Here is a 21,038-nt window from a genome sequence, read left to right on the forward strand (position 1 = left end):
GCATTTCTTATACAACGAATTATAGTTGGGTAATAGTGAATAACTGGTTTGTTATTCAGCAAGGAGTCCTGAGTGACTTAAAATAGATGAACACGAAGTTCGAGTTGTCAGTGCCACTCAGAGCCACAAACCGATAAACATCCCCGTTGTTCATATCTATGTTATGTTGCATGTGACACCACCCCTCCCCCCAAATTATGTGATCCTGCTTCCAACATGTACCGGGGCAAAGTTATGGGGGATCCACATATAATATGTAAAAAAAAAAGAATACGAAAAATCCAGGCCCCTTTGACCCCCTTATAACCCTCTGAAAAAACTCTCTCCTCCCTATGCTAACCTTAAAAAAAATACTTAGCATCTTGTCACCCATGCACATCACCCCTCTCTATCTAGCCCCAGTCCTCCCCCCAACAAAGTGTATGAAAATAGTACCTTGCCTCCTGCCAAACCCCCCACTCCCTGTGTCTTGGGTAGGGTGACCAACCATCCGTAAATTTCACGGACCGTCCGTAATTTGGACCTCACGTCTGTTGTCCATGATGATCCCTTTTACGGATGTCTTTTGTCCGTCATTTTGGGCATTTGGGAACAGTACTGTTCCCCTGCATGAAGCCTCAACTCCCTGTTGGGGCAGGCTCCACTCATCCTCGGAGCACAAGGGCAGCCCCACCCCGCCCATGGTTATTCTGTATGCAGCGGATTGCCGCATACAGAATGACAATGGGCCAGTCTGGGCTGTTAAAGCATGTGCTGGGCCTGCCCTGGTCTAGGGCAGGGCAGGGCATTCTGTCAGAAGGACGAAATGTGCAAAAACACCAATGCTGCTACGTGAGAATCCAGTTCATCAAAAGAAGGCAGTGAAAGAAGTTAAAAAGAAGGGGCTAGAGTTCTTTCACAGGCTCATCATTTTAGAACTGATGCATTTTCAATATTATATTCAATGAAGCTATGGTTGCTGCTTTTTTATTTTATGCAACTAACAACCTTTGAAAAAGCCAATAATTCTGGCTTATTGTAGTTGTAACGTTATTTGTTGTGTTATATATCTGGATACAATGACAGAACACGCAAAATACCAGTCGGGCGGTACACTATACTAAGCACAGATTTTTAGCATAAGTGTTTTAAGCCACGCCCTTAATTACATCTAACACCCCTTTTGGAGAGACCCCCCAGTTTGTTCAACCCATATAAAGCCCTGGAAACACCATGTCACAGTCACCTCACATCCTGGCACTGTGCATCATGCATGACTTCCACTTTTTCAGACTGCCTATGTGCAGGGGCATAGTGAACCCTACCCCCATCCCACCCCTCGCTTTAGGAACTACAGCAAGGGTGACATTCTTGATGGGCCTCTTCTGTCTGCAACAAAGGCTCAGCTCCTAATTAATATGAAAAGATGGGCGAGTGAGTAAGTGAAGGGATGGGTGGATGGCTGGATGGATTAGTGAAAGGGTGAATGGATGGATAATGAGAGAAAGATGGATGGATGAGTGAGTGAGTGGAAGGATGGATGAGAGAAAAGGTATGTATGGGCGGAAGGGTAGATGGATGGGTAAAAGGGTGGATGGATGAGGGAAAGGATGGATGATGGGCGAGTGAATGGGTGGATGGATGAGTGAAATCGTGGATGGATTGAATTGATAAGTGAAAGAGTGAATGGATGGACGGATGAGTGAAAGGGTGGATGAGTGAGTGAAAGGGAGGGTAGATGGACAAAAGGGTGGATAGATGAGAGAAAGGATAGATGAGTGATAGGGTCAGTGGGTGTATTCATCAGTGGATGAGTAGATGGATAGGTGCGTGGATGGGGTCAATGGATGGATTAATGAGTGAATGAGTAGATGGATGGATGCAAGGAACGATGACTAAGTGAAAGGGTCGATGGAGAGAGAAAGGGAGGATTGATGGATGGGTGACTGAAAGGGTGAATGGGTGGAAGGATGAGTGACTGGGTGGATGGGTGAGTAAGTGAAAGGATGGCTGTATGGATGAGTGAATGGATGGATGGATGGAAGAGTGGATGGATGAGTGTACGGATGGATAGCGTGAAAGGGTGGATGGATGGATAAAGGATGGATGAGTGAAAGGGTGGATGGAGGGATGGATGAGTGAAATGATGGATGGAAGGATACATGATGGATAGGTTTGCAAATGGTTGAATGTTTTGATATGGATGGGCTTATTATACTATTGCGCTACCTCCTCTGACGTGTCTGCAAAACTTACCTTTTGTCCTGAAGTTTTGTCCTGAATTTTAACCTCCTGTCCTGAATTTTTGTCCTGAATTATGACCCTTTGTCCTGAATATTTACACTCACCGTCCTGAATTTACACCCATGCCAGTTGGCAGTTGGTAAACTGAAAAAAAAAGAACCTGGCATCTTCCCACTAACCCCCACCACGCCCAGAACACTCCCACCCCACCCCCTCACAGCTCAAAGCCCTGCTCTCACACCAAGAGTGGAGAGCTAGCATCGTGCTGACAGCCGCTCTGTGAGAGCCGCTTGTCAGCATGGGTTCTTTTCCCCTCTCAGCGAATGCTGAGGGAAGAAGGCGTTTGGCGTAGGCACAGTGTTGCCTGCATGTTCCCAAGTCCCTGGAGTCTGTAAAGACCGGGAAAAAGTAGGTGAGACTGCCAATCTACCTCTTTTTGGGGGTCTCTGCAAACCTAGGTGAAGCAGTGTAATAACCAGGAATCAACCATTTCCCCGGGTGAAGTCACAACAGTGGTTAACAACTGTTTTTTTTGCAGTTTTATAGTGCGCAGACCCGACCCGAAGGTATCAGAGCGCTTTACATTGAGCACCCAGGGAATTACAGATGGACATGTTAATTATTTAGGCACAGGGAGAAGTGATTTGCCCAGAATCATAGTATGTTTGAGCCTTCTGCCAGACTCAAACCTGGTTTCCCTAACTTCAAAGTCGACCACTCTAGCCGTTAAGCCACATCTGACGACATTACAGTGATTAACGGGATTTCGATCTTATTTGCAATAAAGGCTTCCTATGGAGCAGCATACAACATATAGAATTATAGATAGGTAACAGTGAATTACGGGATTTCTTTCCAAAGGGAGGTCGTAGTGACATGATATATACAACGAGAGCAAAGCTCAAGTTGTCTATGATGTCACTCAGAACCCCGAGGCGAAAAACATCCCCGTAATTCACTTAATTTTATGTTATGTATGGCCTCCCAAAATCATCTGCCCCTACCTTCACCTACTGGGCAGTGGCAGAGGATAATGGGAGACCCATACGTAATATGCCATCTCATCCCTGACGCAAGTGTGAAAAATCAGTATCTTACCTGCTGTCCAAAACCAAAACCCACTACCTCTCTTCCCCCTCCGGCAGCTGTGCTTTCTGCTGTCAGTCAGAGCAGACAGTGCAGCGCTGACAGTCCCTCAGAGAGCTCTGTCACCTGTCCTGGACGGCCTTTATGACCTCACAACAGTAAGTAACCAGCTTTGTTATCAACTGTTGTGATGTCATAGCAAGGAGTCATGACTTTCAGAAACTGAAATAAACGCTAGACCATGTATTTTGTACGTTCGTTTTGGGAAGATATTACGAAGTTGATAAATATACGTACCTACTTGTAGGAGGCATTTGTTATTTTTTAAGTTCCACCTCACCTTGCAGACTTCTTGCAATAGTTCGTTATTGTTGCATTTTTGCGCCACAAGGTTTGCACCTGAGTATACCGGAATGTGACTGTGAATTGGAAACTGACCTTCCTTGGAGGTGTAATGAATTTGCTTACGCTATTGCAACTATTTAAAAAATATTTTAAAAGTAGGATGTTTTTAATTATGACACTGATAGAAGCCTGTTCATCATCTGAGCACAGGTGTGTTACTACAGTCTGATCTAAGTTGATCTACCATATGCAAGGTTGCGTGGGAAACAGTTGCTAGTTTTCCATCCAAGATGGCCGCCTACTAATGTGCTTGGCATAGGTGTGAAAGCACCGTAACATAGGCACTGAGTTGGTCTTAGTTTTCCTTGTTCAGTTAAGAGTTTTTGCAGGTGATAAACTAGTGGAATAGGGATTTTTTTTTCTATAAAATATTTATTGTGAATAGTGCTGGGCTTTTGATCACAGGTTCATGATGCAAAGCTACCTGTTTTTGAAGGGAGGTTGGCGTTTCAGCTCTGAGGGCTCTATTAATGGTGAAACTGACAGTTCTTCGCTCTACTAAAAGCTGGAGATGCTCCTTTGGACTTTGGAGTCAAGCGGTTCGTGATCCTGGTTCTTGATGTTGAAGTAAAGTGCAATGTTAATAAATATGCATTTTGGATTTGTGTCTCTGAAAAAGTATACATTTTCTGCTGAATTCAAGCTTTTTTTCAGCTAATAGGAAGAATCTTGTGCAGATGTACAAACTATATTTTCTGCTGCGAACATTCCTAATCTGAGTTTCCGACTGCAAAAGTTGTTTCTGCAATGTATGAAAACCATTTTAAGAGTCTGTACTTTGCCATTTCAAGGGACATTTTGGGGACTTCCCTATAAAATGTCCAATTGAAATGGACCGTATTAATGTTTTTTCCGTTTACAGCCATTAAAAAGTTGCAAACCTCGAAGATGGGGTGATATCCCATTTGCAAAAGAGCATGGGTCTCCTTTTAACCCCTTTTCTTTTAGTGAAAAGTTTGAGAGTGAGTAGACAGTGTTCCAGAGACGCACTGCCGCCTCCCACTGAAACTTTTTAAGAACCCTATTTTTTAATGCAGTTCAGTTTCCTTTAAGAAAAGCAGGCTGCATCTGCAAAAAGAAGTCTTCTTTATTTCAAACAGTAGCACATAGTTGACTGCTGACCCTCACAGGTCACCACCCGCATGATTGTGGCCAGTCAGAGTGCGTTGCAATGTGCAACTTACCTCATAAATATTCATGAGGTAGGCAGGATTGGGACATACTCCAATTTAGGATTTTGTGAACTAACCTATTAGTATGTAAGTAAGTTAATATAAACCAACACTGGTAGCAAACTGCGAGCAGTTTTTGCAGCCAGTGTTACAGCATAGCTGGCCTGTAGTGACAGGCTCTGTAGCAGTCCATTTCAGCAAAACTCATGGGAAGCGCCTGAGATTTATTGGGATTCATAACATTACTCTGCATGGACTTTGAATCTGCGGTGTAAAGTACATTGGGGCTCAACTGGTCTTCAACTCCATCTCTGTCACTTCACTTTCTTCAGCTCAAGATTAATTATGTTCCTTTTATTTGTATTTTCTTTCCTTCTCTCTATACTTTCTTTTTCTTTATCTCTCTATGCTTTTCTTTTTTCCATTGGAGTCGTCGTTTTTCTCTATTTCATTCCGTGACTTGTTCTCCATATCTCTGTATTTTTCTTTATCCATTCTTTCTCCACCTCTCTGCTTTCCTTCTCTTTATCTCCATTGCTTGTCCTATCTCGGTCTCTTTTATCCCTTCTTTTCTCCTTCTCGGTTTATCCCTTCCCTACCGTTGTCTTTATCTAGCCCTTCCCTTTCTTCATATCCATATTCCTTATATGTCCAGCTATCAAATTTTTAGCCATTCTTCCTTTTCTATGCATCTCTATTCCTTCTCCTTTTCTGCCTGTTTTGTCCACCTCTAAAGTACAGTCATTCACCTTCTGTCACTCAGCGTTGCTTCTAGTTCTCTCAATTTCTTTCCCAGCCTATTTAACCATTCACTTTCCCAAGCTCCCGGCTTCTCCTTTAACTCTTTAACCTTCATCTTTTGTGTCTGCTCGCATATTCAGTCCTTCTCTTTATTCTTCTCTGTCTAGCCTTTCTTTTTTCCAACGCACTTAATCACTGCATTTTGTCTACCTCCATTCTGTATTTCCCTTCTCTCTCTATTCCATCTTTTTCTAGCTCTCCCAGTCCCTACCATCTGTATTTAATTATCTATCCTTACCTTTTCCAATTTGGAAATCTCGAAATCCTTATATTGTGTCCATCTCTCACTGTCTTTCCCCGTTGCTGTCCACTCCTTTCCCCCCCCAGCTCATTACTTTCCTTTTATTTCTCCATCTACACCTGATCTTTCTCTTTCTCTAACACTTATTTCCTTCTCTTTCTCAATTATTTCTTTCTCTTGCTACACTTCCATCTTGGTCTTCTTCTCCACGCCATGTAAACTCCTCTTTCACTCTCCTTCTTTCTTTTCGTCTATCCCAACACATTGGTTGTTTCAGTCTCTGCTGCTCTACATTCCTTTCTTATTCTCCAATGCAGGCTGTCTACGTACCTTTCTGTTCTTTGTCTTATTGATATTCTGTGTATCCCTTCTCTGATCTTCGTCCTTTATCGCTGTGTTCCTTCCAATCAATCTAAACTGTCTCTTCTATCCCTCCTTTTTCTAATTTATCTGACTCTTTTCTCACATCTATATCTGTTCCCAATCTCTCTCCCTTCTCATTTGCGTTTCTTTTTGCCCTGCCTTCCTTCATTATGCATTTCCCTTTTTCTTTTCTTTAACCGTTTTCTCTGCTCCATCTTTGTATGCGTTCTCATGTTTCTTTGTTTTCTTTTTTTTTTCTCTCGATTCACACCTCATTCACTTTGCTTTGTATTGGCTTTGTGTCCCTGTCGCCTTTCTTGCCCTTGTCTGTGTTGCTTTTCAAACCATCTTTACCCCACTCCGCCCTCCCAAATGTCATACCTACTCGAACTGCCTATTTCAACCTGCCTGCAATCATGTTTGTGCAGTTAGAATTTATGTCACTGCACAGGTTTAACCCCTAATTTCAGGTTAACCTACTAAATTATCTTTCCTCCCCAGAGCAGATGGCATCAACAGGATGGACATATTTTCTCAACTTAAGCCCTGGTCAGTTTCCATTCTCTATAGTGTGATGGTTTCTCTTTTGTCACTCTCAGCTTATTTACCCCAAGCTCCTTCATATCACCTTTTCTAAGGTATTCAGGCCTCCCCTTTCCATAGTTTCACTATCCTTCCTGTTTCGTTTTTTCATTCCCAGATCACACTTTTCTCTCCTATGTGTCCACTTCAATCCCTTCACTCGGGATTCGAATATATTTCGAGGAGAAAGCTGCAACACCCCGCCCCCCCTTCCCCGAACAAACCCGCTCATGATGAATCACCGTCACCTTAAATGTTGGTACAACCAATAAGCGAGTACTCATGTATAGATTTGAAGGAAACAGTAAGGAACTACGAATTTGTCTGAACTGTGATGTACCTTATGATGTCGATTTATTATTTGTTTATTAAAAAGAAATATATTTTTTTTTAAATCCCTCCACTCTGGTTGTGGACCCCTACACCCCACTTTCGTATCCCCTACCCACCCATCTCATTCTTATTGACACTCACCCAGTTGCTAATTTTTTACATCTTTGAATGGTTTTCCCTAACTGGGCCTTGGAGCATGGCCTCTCTTGTCCATGAGTGTAGAGTGTATTTCTTCAGCATCAGTGCTTAATTTGTAAAAGAATAAGTAATGGAGAGGTGTGGCTCACTGGTTAGAGGCGGCAGACCCGTAAGCAGAGGACGGCCCGGGACCAGGGTTCGATTCCCGACGCGGCAGGGTCGTGGACCAGGGTCAGCGGGCTCGATAATTCTCGCCTCGGTGCCTACTCCAGTCAGGGACCACACTCGGCAACTCTGGGCATTAGCTTGCCTCATCTTCACAACGGCCCCCCCAGACCGCCGGGGATGCTTGGTCGCACCTTAGAGATACCCATTAGGGACCATCTCTCAGGGTGAGCCAGGACGGGTTCCCCAGTGGTCGAAGCGCGGAGATACTCCTCCGGGAGTCGATTCTAGCGCTATATAAACCCACAATTAAATTAAATTAAATTAAATGAGGCTTAAGATTTTATTAGAAGTCTAGCGGCCCGGCGGCCGAATTCCTGGGTTGCCAAAATATGAAGGCTGCTTAGCACTGATCGCACGTCATGCCTCTTTAATCCACCACCCTACCCTTCGTGCCACTTTATCTCACTCCTGCAGGTTCTTTTTCATCCCTCCTTTCTCCCTTTTGTCACTGTTTTTACGTCTTTCTCTTCCTCCTTCTTTCCCCCTTTGCTGCCAATCTCTCTCAATGTCTGTTACTGAAAAATACGTTCAAGTCTTCAAAAAGGAGAACCGGCACTCAATCATACACGCGTTCCTTACAGAGAAATCTATTAAAATGTACAAATCTTCCTGAAGCTCCTGTGTTTATATGTTATGTGAGGTTATTTCCTGAGACCTGCTGCATGTGTTGCTCCTGGGGGCAATGCGTGCTCCGAGGTACTTGCATTAGAACAGATACAACAACGAAAACCCCGAATATGACCTCGCTGCGCAGAAAGCATGGTTTCAGTGTGTGCATGTCACTGGAGTCAGAAATCATGGAAGTACTTTCATCTGCTCCCACAACTTGGGGTTTCTTGGCCTGGAATATAGCTTTTTAGAGAGCTCAATATTGATGTAGAAATATATTAAAGGCACCTGTGTCTACCACTGCGGGGTTTTCAGTGGGTAATATGTGAAATATAGAATAGCTTGTAGTACGATGACGAGTAAAATATTCTAAGCTTCTTGACTGTTGTTTGCTATAAAGGGCAGTATTGTCAGTAAGGGGTCTCATGTTCGAATAGTGTGCACAGATGTACCTCTTTTAATGTATTTAGCTATTTTGCAAGGTACCGCATAGCACATACATGCAGCATCAAAGCATCAGTGGGAAAAGGGATAAAAAGATAGCAAACCCCATAAGTTGTATATGTCCTCAGCTAATCAATGAAATACACCCAGGATTCTAGGATAAGAGGTGACTTCACAGAAAAGCCCGAGTCTTGCGATCCATCTGGCCATAGTAGGTTGCATGAAAACCTCTCAACGTAGCTTAGTTGGAAGTAAACCAGTCTTTGGCATCTGACTGACCAGCTGTTGATATGTGGCAAAGAGCAGGAAGGTGGGGAGTGTCTCGTCTAGTACAGATTCAACAGTCCAGAGGCTGGTGTGGGGGGGGGGTGCATTTTAAAGATGTTTCTGAGCCTTGGGAAATTCTGTTTGAGACTTACAGGAAACTGTAAGGTGTTCAGGTGAATTGAGCCATCTTCCCTCTGTGCTCTCCCTAGTGTAAGCAAACTTGGAAGGCATGTCAGTGATGACTTTTTATTGGTTAGTGGTTCTGACAGCTCCCAGCTGCATTGGTTCATCTTTGGTTTCTAGATCCTAAGAGCAGACTGGGGAGGACAGAGTGAGTGAAGGAGGAAAAACTTAGTTGTTAACATTCAAGAGTAATTTCATTATCTTGACTTCGGACTTCTGACGTCATCGAGCGCTGATCTGTACCACCAAAGAGTAATTTCCGGCCATCTTACAGAGGGGAATAAGGACTTAGCATTGGAGATGTAATTGTGTATGCCCGAATGACATACATGTAATTCTGATACCTTCTCCTGGCCAGCATACTGTACTAGGCTGGAATCTGTCCCTTCGTTGGCTTCCGATGTAGTTACTAGGCTTTGGTGAGAAAATGTCATTGAAAACTGAAACTGATATTGCTGTATGAGCAGACTAGAAGAAAAGACAGATTTTGCACCGGTACACTGAAACTACCTGCGTTCTAGTTGCCCGTGCCCCTGGATTGGAAGACATGACCCAGGTGGGCCCAGCTCTTGTTTGGCTGCTTTCAGTCTAGCGGTATGTTATCAACGCTGAGACCTATTCTAGCAGGGCGAAAGGGCTGCCAATTAGATTGCTGTTGTTTCAGCTCTCTAATTGGCCACTCTTACAACTAATCAGAATAGGGTTCTGTTTTAGGATCACTGTGATAGGCTTCTGGCAGGTAGTCAAAATAGCTGTGCACAATCTATCTGCAAAAAAAACACGTGGGTCTCTTTTTGCTCGCATTTTTTTTTAACAGTCTCTGGTAAGTATATGCGGATTGCCAAAAAGGCACCTTTTTTTTTTTTAAGGGCTTTAGCCTTGAATGCATCATAGTTCTTTTAAAAAAATTATTTTTAGCCATTCTGCACACCTTGAATAAAAGGCAGTGGCAGAGTCAGTAGTTTTAAAGCCCAGATCTATTGGCATTGTCAGGTCTCGATACAACACCCCTGTGATTCTGAGCAAATCCGTTATTATCCCTGTGCATAAATAGAAAAAAAAATCTTGCATTTGGCCGAGCACCCTATCACATAAAGAAAGCAATTACACCCATGTCCAAGTATTAATGAAAATACATTTGAAAGCAGACCACATCTGTTGTCACAATAGAAATAGATAACATCTGTTGTCACAATAAACATTCATTTCAAATGAGAAAAGGGCTCCTTTGACGTAAATGTAGCATAGTAAAACATTGCTAAAAATTTGAAAAGGTTCAATAAAGATGATCAGGTAGAAGAAAAATAAAAGTAATATTTCAATCATGGTGTGGTCAGCAGAAGGACAGCAATCAAGCTGAAGCAATCAGTACTTGTCCATGCTCCAGCTGAAAGAAGAGGAAGTGAAGCCAGCACACACTGGCCAATTAGAAGGCAACAGATACGAATAACAATGAAGCCAACAAATATTAAACAATGGGTGGGCTGCAAGCCCCTTGTATGCAATATCTCTAGCACGCAAGAGCGCATGAAGGATATGTGCTGTCACAGGCGAGGTCTAATAAGCAAGAGTGCGTGCGAGACCCGAAAAGCTAGAGAAAGATAAAAACCTCAGTGTTACAACTGCTTAGCTTCTGGACCATGCAGGTATTTTAGAAAAGTGACAAGTCCAAATCAGGTGCCAAGAACAGCATCCAGATCAGGAAACAGAATGGCAGGAACAAGCATTGCTATTGACTCTCTGAAGTCCGCCTAAGGCCTCCCTTTTCAAATGCATATGCATGAGTTGATCTGAAAGGAAAAAAAAAGCCGTATTAGGGTAGAAGTTGCATCAGAAAAACAGACGACTTCAATTGTTGTTGATAAGCACTTCTATGATGCACACCATGCTACCTTTCCCGTTGTACAGATGTAATGTAATGGAAATGAAACCCCCATGAAGAGCAAAACACCCAGGAAAACCTCCGAGGAGCACCGCGAGGCGTGTCTCTGTGGGGTATCAAGGGTAATGCAAGGGCATAGGAATGAGTAGTTTGTGAAGGAGTTGTTGCAAGTTGAGGGTAATGGTGGAAGACAACTAAAGCAGTTATCCCTAGTATATGTTGTCAAGCGAACTAAGTAATGAACACACGCTGAAAAATAATTTCATGTCCTGTCCCTGCAGCCTGAGGACAACACGCGGCCCACTATGGCATGCACTTTCTGCTCTCAGGGGTGCTGGCAAAGGTCTGGCTCTGATCCCCCTCTGTAGCAGACCGGTTTTGTGGTGCACGGTCGTAGGGGCTTCTTCTGAGAACACAGGTCTGAACTCATTAACTAAAACCACTAATTTACCCTCTGTCCTTGGATTCTAGAGTACCTTGCTGTTTGCCATGAATTGCTCCCGTTCCTCGTAAAGTAAGCGACAGGGATATGTAATTACAATACACACCATGTCCACTCGTGTTTGTGGTATCTCTGTGCATGCAGACATCACCAAAGTCACCCATTGACTGGTGGAAATGCCTAGATGCAGCAGTATAGAGTAGACATAATCTTGCATATTCTGCGTCTTAATAAGAATTTCTGTTTGCACCATGACTTATTGGGGTATCAGAATATAAGATTTCGTTGTATTTTTGTGTATTTTGCTCACATACATAATATTTTTGTGCAGCAGTGCTTTAATGATTTTGAGTACTGTCAGGATAATATTGACAATTTGTGTAGCACAGATGACAAACTCATTTGTTTCTTGGCACTTAAAGTCCGGGTTTTACTGTTCTTCAAATTAATGATTCGCCTTCTATTAATTACCTTCAGAAAGTGAAAGGTCTGGCTAGCAGTGCTTTGAATCATACCGGTGGCCTGCACTAATGGCTCCAGTGTATCTCTCCACCTACATTTCTGCTGCCCAGACGTGAGTCTCGTGCTCATTGCGTCACCCTACTCGGGGGCGCCTATATGGCCAGGCCGCAACCATTGGGACATCTTGTGTTCTCGAACAGAGGGTGCATGCCCTGGCACCCCGAACTCGACTGCAACAGGAACTATTGCAGCAGGTACAAGGCCGATTTGGTTATGGCTTGTCCCTGTCTCAGGTGGCCAAAAAACGATGGACTGAAATGTAGCCTTGAGCAATTACTATTGGCAGAGCGTAATTAAAAAATCCACCCGTCCCTTTCTGTTTTCCTCGCGCTGTCAGCACAGTCCTATTAAGAAGCCTGTTTGGGTATATCCTAAAGGCATGGCAACATGCCCTAGAAAAAAAAAGGCATTGTCTTAACATGTTTGCTGCCATCCTCCTGTGCCCTTGGCCCCACCGAACCTGCTGGTGGAATAAACGGTAAACAACTTAAAAAGTGGAAGAAAAACGATCCAGCGCCCGGCATAAAGGAATAATGAGTGTGTTTAGTGTTGGGAATCAAATGGAAAGTCTGCCAACGCGTTGAATTTCAGGTGATTGTTTATGAAAGCAAACAGGGGGCGCCGCGTCGAAGGTGACCTCCTGGCTGCGCTGATTGCACACAGGGCGGTGATTTTGCCAAGTGTGTAATTTTCTATATTCCTGCTCATCAGAGGCACATTATTATTAAAGAATGTTGTTATCTCTGTCCTTACGTGTTCCTGGACCAGCATAAAAGGCCTCCCAGCCACTTCATCAGGAAATGGATGACAGCAATTTTCGGACCAGATTTCATTAGCGGCGCTCGGCCATGTTTGCAGCTACTCGTCTTTCTTCTGCGCCTTTAAAAAAAATTAGAATAATATTATAAAGAAAGGCCTTTTATTCGTTAATGCATTTCCCAGTGAGGGGTTTAAGGCTATGCAGTTCATTGTTTTGGCACACGAGGGTGCTGGAATTCGCCGGGCGGGCCTGTCAGGGGACGCAAATTGTACGCATGTTCATGTTTTTTTCGTTTCAAGATAATTTCGTTGCGATTCCTACACATTTGTTGAACAACAGATTTGGGAGATGGAAAGTGGGACATTGTTTAAGGAATTTTACGAATATGCGAGAGAGCTTTGGAAGAGAAGAGAATCTATGCATCGCGCAGACCCAGCCCTATTCAATAAAGAGTCAAAGACGCCATCTTTAAATAACTCCTGATCTCGAGGCAGTTACGGTTCATGTTTGCCCCAATTACCATTTACCTCTCCAGTCACCTCTTAAAGGGGCCGGCACCAAGCCTCTGAAAGGTGGCAGGACTGGGGGAGTTAGCAGTGGCTTAGCAAGGGGGATGGGGCATGAGAGGGGGTCTGCCCCAGGCGGCACGAATTCTGGGGCTGCGGCCTCTCACCTCTTACCTGTGGCCATCACAGGAATCCCCAGCAAACCCTATCTCCTCCCGCTCTTACATGCGGCCGTCGGTGGGCAAACGCAGGGACCGCCACGTGTGGCACAACGTCTAGCTACGCCACTGGGAGTTAGTCACACCTGACATATATATATATATACATACATACATACATACATACACACACGCTGGCCTTACACCCAGTGTCCAGTCAGCCTTTCAGAAGGACAGGGTCATTTCATTCCATACGGGGCCCCTTCGCAACGGGTGTCATTTATCTCAATCAGGGTTCTTGTAGAGCGTGGCTATTCTCCCGTTAGGGTCTCAAGGCGCTGGGGGTGGGAGGGTTCTGCAGTTCAGTCAAAGAGCCCGGTCTTGAGGTCCTGCCTGAATTGAGGCAGTGAGGGTGATTGCCTGAAATGTAGAGGAAGAGAGTTCCAGGTCTTTGCGTCGAGGTATGAGAAGGATCTTCCTTTGGCTGTGGTCTTGCTGGTCCGTGGGATAGTGGCCAGGGCCAGGTTGGCAGGGCGGAGGTGTCTGGTGGGAGTGTCGAAGGAGAGGCAGTGGTTGAGGTATTCTGGTCTGATGTTGTGGTAGGTGTGCGTGAGGAGCTTGAAGGTGATTCTTTTGTTGATCGGGAGCCAGTAGAGGTTTTTCAGGTGATCAGCGATGTGGCTGCGGCGAGGGATGTCCAGGATAAGTCTCGCTGCGGCGTTCTGGATACTTTGCAATTTCTAACTCTATAGTTCTTTGACTCTGAGCTGAGCGCAGTTTCTGACTTACTGAGCAAGCCTACACACTAAACAAAATAACACTTTTCGAGTAGTACCTACTTCCCATTTTGTTGAGAGGCCAAAGTGGTGTATTCTACAGCAAGCAATTTCCAAAAAGTACCCTTTTTAGGTCTCGGCTAGCGAAGGCTGCGCTTGCGCAGTCTCGCTCGCAAGATTTAATGTTTTAGGAGTGGGGCTTTAACCCACCCCTTTTTTTCCCTCTTCTCCATTGGCTGGCCTCTTAAATGCTGGTCAGCCATTGGAGAAGAGCTTTGTCGCTCCAAACAAGCCCCGTCTTTTTGCGATTTGGGGGCGTGTTTTTTCGATTCTTTCTCTCCTCTGGAATGTAAACATTCCAGCCAATGGCAAGAGGAGAGAAAGAAAAACACGCCCCCGAATCCGAAAACGCCGCTGCCTTTCTCCGAGGCATTTCTGCTTCACCTCGGAGAAAGGCAGTGGTGTGCTTTTTAGGTCTTGGCTAGCGAACAGGTTTGTGAATCCAGCCGGGCGCCTCTTCCGCAGTGCAAAGCTGCGATTGGCACAGCGCTGGCCGGCTGCCACTTGGCTGCTCAGAGCCGCTGCCTCTAATCCCCGGGAGCCCTCTTCCCAAGGAAAGAAACAACTTTATTGTTAGATCATCAGTAAACCTAATGGCGTGCATGTTTATCTTGTACTCCCACGACTGCGTTGATGCCTTTGTAGACTAGGCTGCGCACGATTTTTGGTGGTCGGAGGCCATTGCGTCAACAATTGACCTAGTGATGTACGTCTTTAATTGTAACCCACAAACTGCGTTTCCCCGCTGATTCCTGCCCAAAACTTAGTTTGTGTGTGCAGCGCCATTATGACAATAATTCATCTGTGGTGCTAGCTAATTTAACGTTACCCCGCATTATAAGTTTTTTCTCGTTGATACGTGACGAAGACTTCGGTCCCGTTTCTTTTTTCGTGTGCGCGGCGGCCATGTTTGTTTAAGGTGTATCAATTTAAGACTACGAACATGGCGTCCTACTCGTACGGCCATTCGGAGATCGGTTTACAGAAACGAGCTTCAAGAAAGTAGGCAAGAGATTCTATTCATGTTAAAATAAAATAAAAAAAAGTATGATAGCATATAGGCAGTTTAGCAGGCAGCAGCACTGTCCTAAAATAACGAATACCAGATATAGACCGATTACCCGTCATCTAATCAAAACAGTTTTTGCTGTGAGACTGGTTGAGCTGACCTGTGAGCTCAATGTTTAAATGCACCCTATAATCTTTGTCTAGATGTACATAAGTTACATTTTCCTTTTTATTGTTAAAGGCAATCAACCTTGTTAACTTGAACGAATCCTCTTATCTATCTAGATCGAGTATTTTGGGGCTGTTTGAGATGGTATTTGAATTTTGACAGTAAAGGGTGTAAGCATGTATTATGTACTTTTAAACCACGTCCTTTTCATTTAATACCAAATGGTTATTTTACCTGCTACGCATACATGCCAACATTTCAGAAGAGCAAAGTGGGAGATTTTTTAGAAAAAAATCGGGAGAATGGGGCCTTGAATCGGGTTACTGGCATGTATGGGCTTTCGAAGTGTGCTGCTGCAGGATCGGACATTTGAAACGCAAATGCACGTTTTTTTCTTCATGGAGCGCAATGGCAGGCAGAGAGGGGGTGATGCAAGCAAGGGTTGTGCACTGGCCTGGCAGTGCATACACCAACACCACCCCGTGTGTGGCAGCCCGGGCTGAAAGAGCTTCCCGGGCACCACACAGCGCCCCTGGGTACTTCACAGGTCTTTTAAAGACCATTCGCTTGTTAATGAGGCTTTGTTGGTTTTTAACCCCCTCTAGAGCCCCTGCACCCTACTCTAACTATTGAAGGATTAGCACCTTACACAATACCAAGCCCTGTCAGCTGAAACCCCGAGGAATCGGGTTTCTGGACGCTTGAAACGGGACGCGGGAGACTAGCCTTGAAATCGGTAGTCTCCCGCCTGAATCGGGAGGGTTGGCATGTCTGCTGCTACGGGCCTACGACAGAGTTGAGCGGGATACGCAGTGTGATAATGTCTTAAGTTGGGCTGAAAGGTGTAGGCCACGCTTACTGGGGGGAAACCACTTGAATGTACTGCAATCTTTTTCTTTATGTGAATCATGTCTTTGAGTCCCAATGAGTGACAGACGCATGCATCGCACACTGTAGAACAGATATTTATTCTTTGAAGCATGCTCCATTGGTTAGTCACTTGCTCAGCTAGCTCAACGCTCGAGGATGAGACTTTTGTGGTGGCATACCTGTGGGTTATTGTTCTCAGTCATGGTACCATATTATGTCCTGTCACTATCAGTTGCATGTAGATTGAGGTATTTACACATTATGAGTGCTTGTCTGATGTAGATGGGGTGAATACATTGTTTGTAGTTAAAGGCATCCTAATGCTCAGAAAGCAGCTTGCAGCTACAGCAGAAATATTAATTGACCCACAATAGTTTTTTTCCGATCAAGCCCTGTTTGTGGAGCAGTCTTAGGCTACTGTTTGAGAGTTGATGCTGTGTGGTTGTGTCTACTGTTCATCATTGCTGTCTTAGTGAATTGTTGGGGCTGTCCGTGGTTCGTTGGCAGTATCAATGCTGGGTACTGTTGTTTGTCACTGGTGTCTCAAGTATTCAAGTATGGTTGTGCTTCAAATTAATAACTCCAGTTTCTCCATGTAAGTATTTGACTCTCTCATGGTAGTGAGTTTGAGCAGTGAAGGCTTTATGTTCAGAGGTTAATTGATTAGAAATGTAGATTCAAACGAAGCAATAAATAACACACTCAAAATGGAATGTCCAGTCCAAAACTATCAGCTTGTGAAGAGCAGCTTTACAGTTGAGTAAAATCTATCAGTTAAAATTAAGTACTGTGGAAGAAATTTGCTCCTTAAGTACTTGATATTTTAAATAACAAAAGTTTGTCTCGCTCATATTATCTTCCCCTCCCCCCGCCCCCACAGGAACCCTTATCCTGCCTCAGAAACCTTTCAGATAATCTGTCAATTGTTATTAGTCATTTATTTTTTAAATGCTTAATTTTTAGTGATAAATGCAAAGATCTAGAAACAACGGTGCCACTTCTGCTTTGGCTCCCAAGATCAATGTGTATGTGTCTAGATCTATGTGTGTGTGTGTGGTTCTGTATGTGTGTGCGTGTGGCTGTGTTTGTATGTGGCTCTGTGTATGTATGTGTGGCTCTGTGTGTGTGGCTTTGTGTGCGGCTCTGTGTAAGTGCGGGGGCTGTGTGTGTGTGCCTCTGTGTGTGTTGCTCTGTGTGGGTGGCTCTATTTGTGTGTGGGTTGCTCTATGTGAATAGCTCTGTGTATGTGGCTCTGTGTGTGTGGGTGGCTCTGTGTGTGTGGGTGGCTTTGTGTGTGTGGCTCTGTGTGTGGGTACAAATGCAATAGGTCTCGCATTTGAGAGAGATTAAGCTATTGACATTGTAAATAACAATGGCGTTTCTTTTAATATTTTAAAAATAAAAACATAAACAAAAATAATGTCATGAGCAGTGCCAATAGCTCTAACTTTAACAATGCCGAGACCATTGCATTGTAAATGCTTGTTATAATATTCAGCGGAATACAGTGGTAGCACCCGCATTACCACTGTAGTTGTAGGCTTTGTGAAAATGATGGGAAATAGTTTGCGATGGAATGCTTGCCACCAGTAAATTCAGCTTCTTTTTAAAAAGTTGGTTTCTACCAGACTGTTAGTTAATGGTAATAATTGCCATTTAGTAGCAGCAACGACTAAATGCAATGTATCCACAATAAAGCATGGTGACCTGATTGCAGCACATTTGACCACTTCTCCAACATACTGACATCCTGTAAAGGTTCTCGATTGGCTACAAGGTCATACTTATTAGAGATGGTCCGGAGCCTCATGGGATCTCATAAAACACCTCATTTTTAGTGAGGCTGTGATTTCGGTGCAGTGAGTAGGGCAGTGTGTGCTCTGTTGAAGTAATTTGCCATTTGCCACAACCACTTACTACTGTAAAAGCTTACCAGAAAGCCTATGATTGCCGAAGAACACCCTCTGCTTAAGAGTTGCTTTAATGCTCAGTGCAAATTGCAGTTCGCACATTATCCAGTTGTGGTACACATTACTAACAATTATCGCCTACTCGAGGAGCACAAGCAAATTCAGACCTGTTTCGGCTTTATTAGGCCTCTTCAGTGAGGTATAGCTTGTATCCTATGGCAGAGCGAGCAAGGGACTCACATCTGGGCATACCCTTGGCCACTTACTGTGTGCTCCAGATGTGGGACTCATGCTCGCTGTGCCACTGGAACCAAGCTACACCTGACTAGTGGCCCACGTAGGCTGAAACTGATCTTGGGTTGCTTGTGTTCTAGTCCTGAGAGAGATCCTGGCTTGGCAGTGCTGAAAGGAATGTTCCTGTTGGAGTTGGACCAAGGCTGATTTGCACATGGCTAGGTCTCGTTTCAGGTGGCATGGTGGGGGTAAAACATTGATGGCTTGGAATGCTACTCCGAGCGATTGCCAGTGATAAGACACATTATAAGCATTCCTCCCATCACCTTTTGTCTGTTGCATCCTGACTGAATGATATTTTTCATTGCTGATGATTCTAGGCAAAGGTTGTAACTGAACCGGTGATACTGATTCGCTATAATACTCAACCACTGCTGCTACTGAGCCACTGAAGATCTGAGGACACTAAGGCACTTATGACGATGAGCCTTTTACACTATTGAATCTTTAAGTTTCAAAAGTTACGTTTATTGAATGCATACATAAGAAAACCATTCAAGTATCATGAGTTACAAGCAAAATACATTGAAAACGGTATCAATAGTAGCATAGTGGCAGGATTTCTCACAAAAAAATGACATTTATAACAGGAATAAAAAATAAACATATAAATGATTAAAAAACAGGCTCAGATGTTATAAGTGTACAACTAGACACTATTGAATCTTTAATAACACCACTGACTACACCCAGCCGCCAGCAGGCAGTGATACTGATCCTTTGATGATACTGACACATTGATGATACTGAGATATTGATGATATTGAGATATTGATGACACTGAGATATTGATGAGATAGAGCGACTAATTATAAGTCACTACACAGCTATTGATAAGACAACGTCTTATTATATTAGGACACCTGGGATACCCTCGCACAGATGAAGATGAGGCTTTGAAGTTACTGAAGACTCTGAACCCTTACTTCTGAGTCAACCCGTTAATTTGAGCTGCTGAGGGTACTGAGACTCTGATGGTGCTACGCACCGATGACACTGAACTACTGGTACAGATAAGACACTCCTGTTAATGAAGCTGGTGACATTAAGCCTATACCAATATATCATTATACGCCAGGCGAGCAACAAGTCTCCAGTAGACTTCGACAATACGGTCTGTGACCTGGCGGTCTCGGGAAACACCATGAATGCTGTACGGCTTCCGATGCAGATCGATTGTGTGCACATTAAGTATAGGGGAGACACAGGTGAGTCATCAACGTGTCTCGCCGTGTTTTCCTGAAGAAACCGAAACACTTAGATGTTTGCCTTCCATTTTAGCTTGCCGCACATGGGACTATCAACACCACATCACAAATACTGTATAACATAGGAAACAGCAGCTTAGTTACTTTGCCTCCAACAAGTCGAGTAATGCCCATAGAAAAGAGTAAAGATGTAATCATCAGCGAAAATGGCAAAATGCTGATCATTCCTTCAGTAGTTCATCGGGGAAAGTCAACAGCCACCTCCTTTTCCACTCGACAGACAGCTCAGTCTGGCGTGTCACGTTTGTATTCTTCCTAACTTTTAGGAAGTTGTCAAAAACCCAAGGAGCCAAAAGAATCAGCCAAATATAAGCCACTACATGATGTTGATCTGTGACAATGGCGGCTTTACGATACAAATGAATATCAAGAAGCCTTGAGTCATCTACTCAAGTCAGTCTTATCAGTGCCGGGATACCCACGCCCCAGGGGAAGCTCTGGTAACAGCTAGGATGCTGCAGTTAGTTACATGACGAACACCCGAACGAATGAGCCCAAAGTGAAACACAGATGGCAAGATGAAACCAAGTAAAAATCTTAAGAACCTCTCCTTTTTATGTATGATAGATCATTGATCAGAACATTTGTCATTCACAAGGCCACTTACCGTAACCAAGACGGGAAGACTCAGACTTTCATACTCGGGCACCTGGAAGGCTGCTCCTAGGAACAAAAATACAATCGACATAAATTAGCAACCACTACTTATTGCACCCACAAATGTTGTTAAAACCAAATGAACAGGGCCCCCCCTTTCTAAGCCATCACGGGTGACCCACGTAGGCCGATGCTCTTTAAGACAGGTCTGCTAAACACCAAATCAGAAGGACAAATATCCTCGGAGAGTTCAAGGGCCAGTGGCCTTACTAACATTAGGTACTCTATTAACTTAATCACCAAATTCAAGGAAGCCACACCACAGAACTAGAGAGCCGCATAGTTTGTAAGCAAGCAGCACACACACCTGTGGGAGCTCTGTCTAAAGGGAAGCTCGCAGTGCCCTTCACTGGGTCGGCCATGCATGATCCGTGGGCGAATGTCACGATGCATTGTGGTTTAGGAAATGACCAGAAGGAGTTCGAAGCATCCTGTTGGCGGTGAGACCATTCAGTCCTCCCAAAGGCTCACAAGAGGAAGGCGAGGATCTGACTGGTGTTGGAGCAAGATGGACCGAACCAATGGTTCAGAAAATCAGGACCACATTAGGGCGAGGAACTTTAACCAATAACTTTGGCACTCGGACATCCGAGGCTGGGGAGTGCAGAGGAGAATGGGTGTAGAAATGCCATCCCAGCACCTCTACAGGTACAAGAAAAGCAGGACTTGGAAGGGCAATGA

General features: G+C 44.2%; 1 protein-coding gene across 1 annotated transcript in view; it reads left to right on the forward strand.

Moving 5' to 3' along the window:
• The window catches only part of SHTN1 (shootin 1), a 592,071-nt gene that overhangs the window by 225,386 nt on the left and 345,647 nt on the right, over positions 1–21,038 (forward strand). The gene's annotated exons all lie outside the window — the stretch shown is intronic.

The sequence above is a fragment of the Triturus cristatus genome, chromosome 1_2, assembly GCF_964204655.1.
Source record: "Triturus cristatus chromosome 1_2, aTriCri1.1, whole genome shotgun sequence".
Taxonomy (NCBI): Eukaryota; Metazoa; Chordata; class Amphibia; order Caudata; family Salamandridae; genus Triturus; species Triturus cristatus.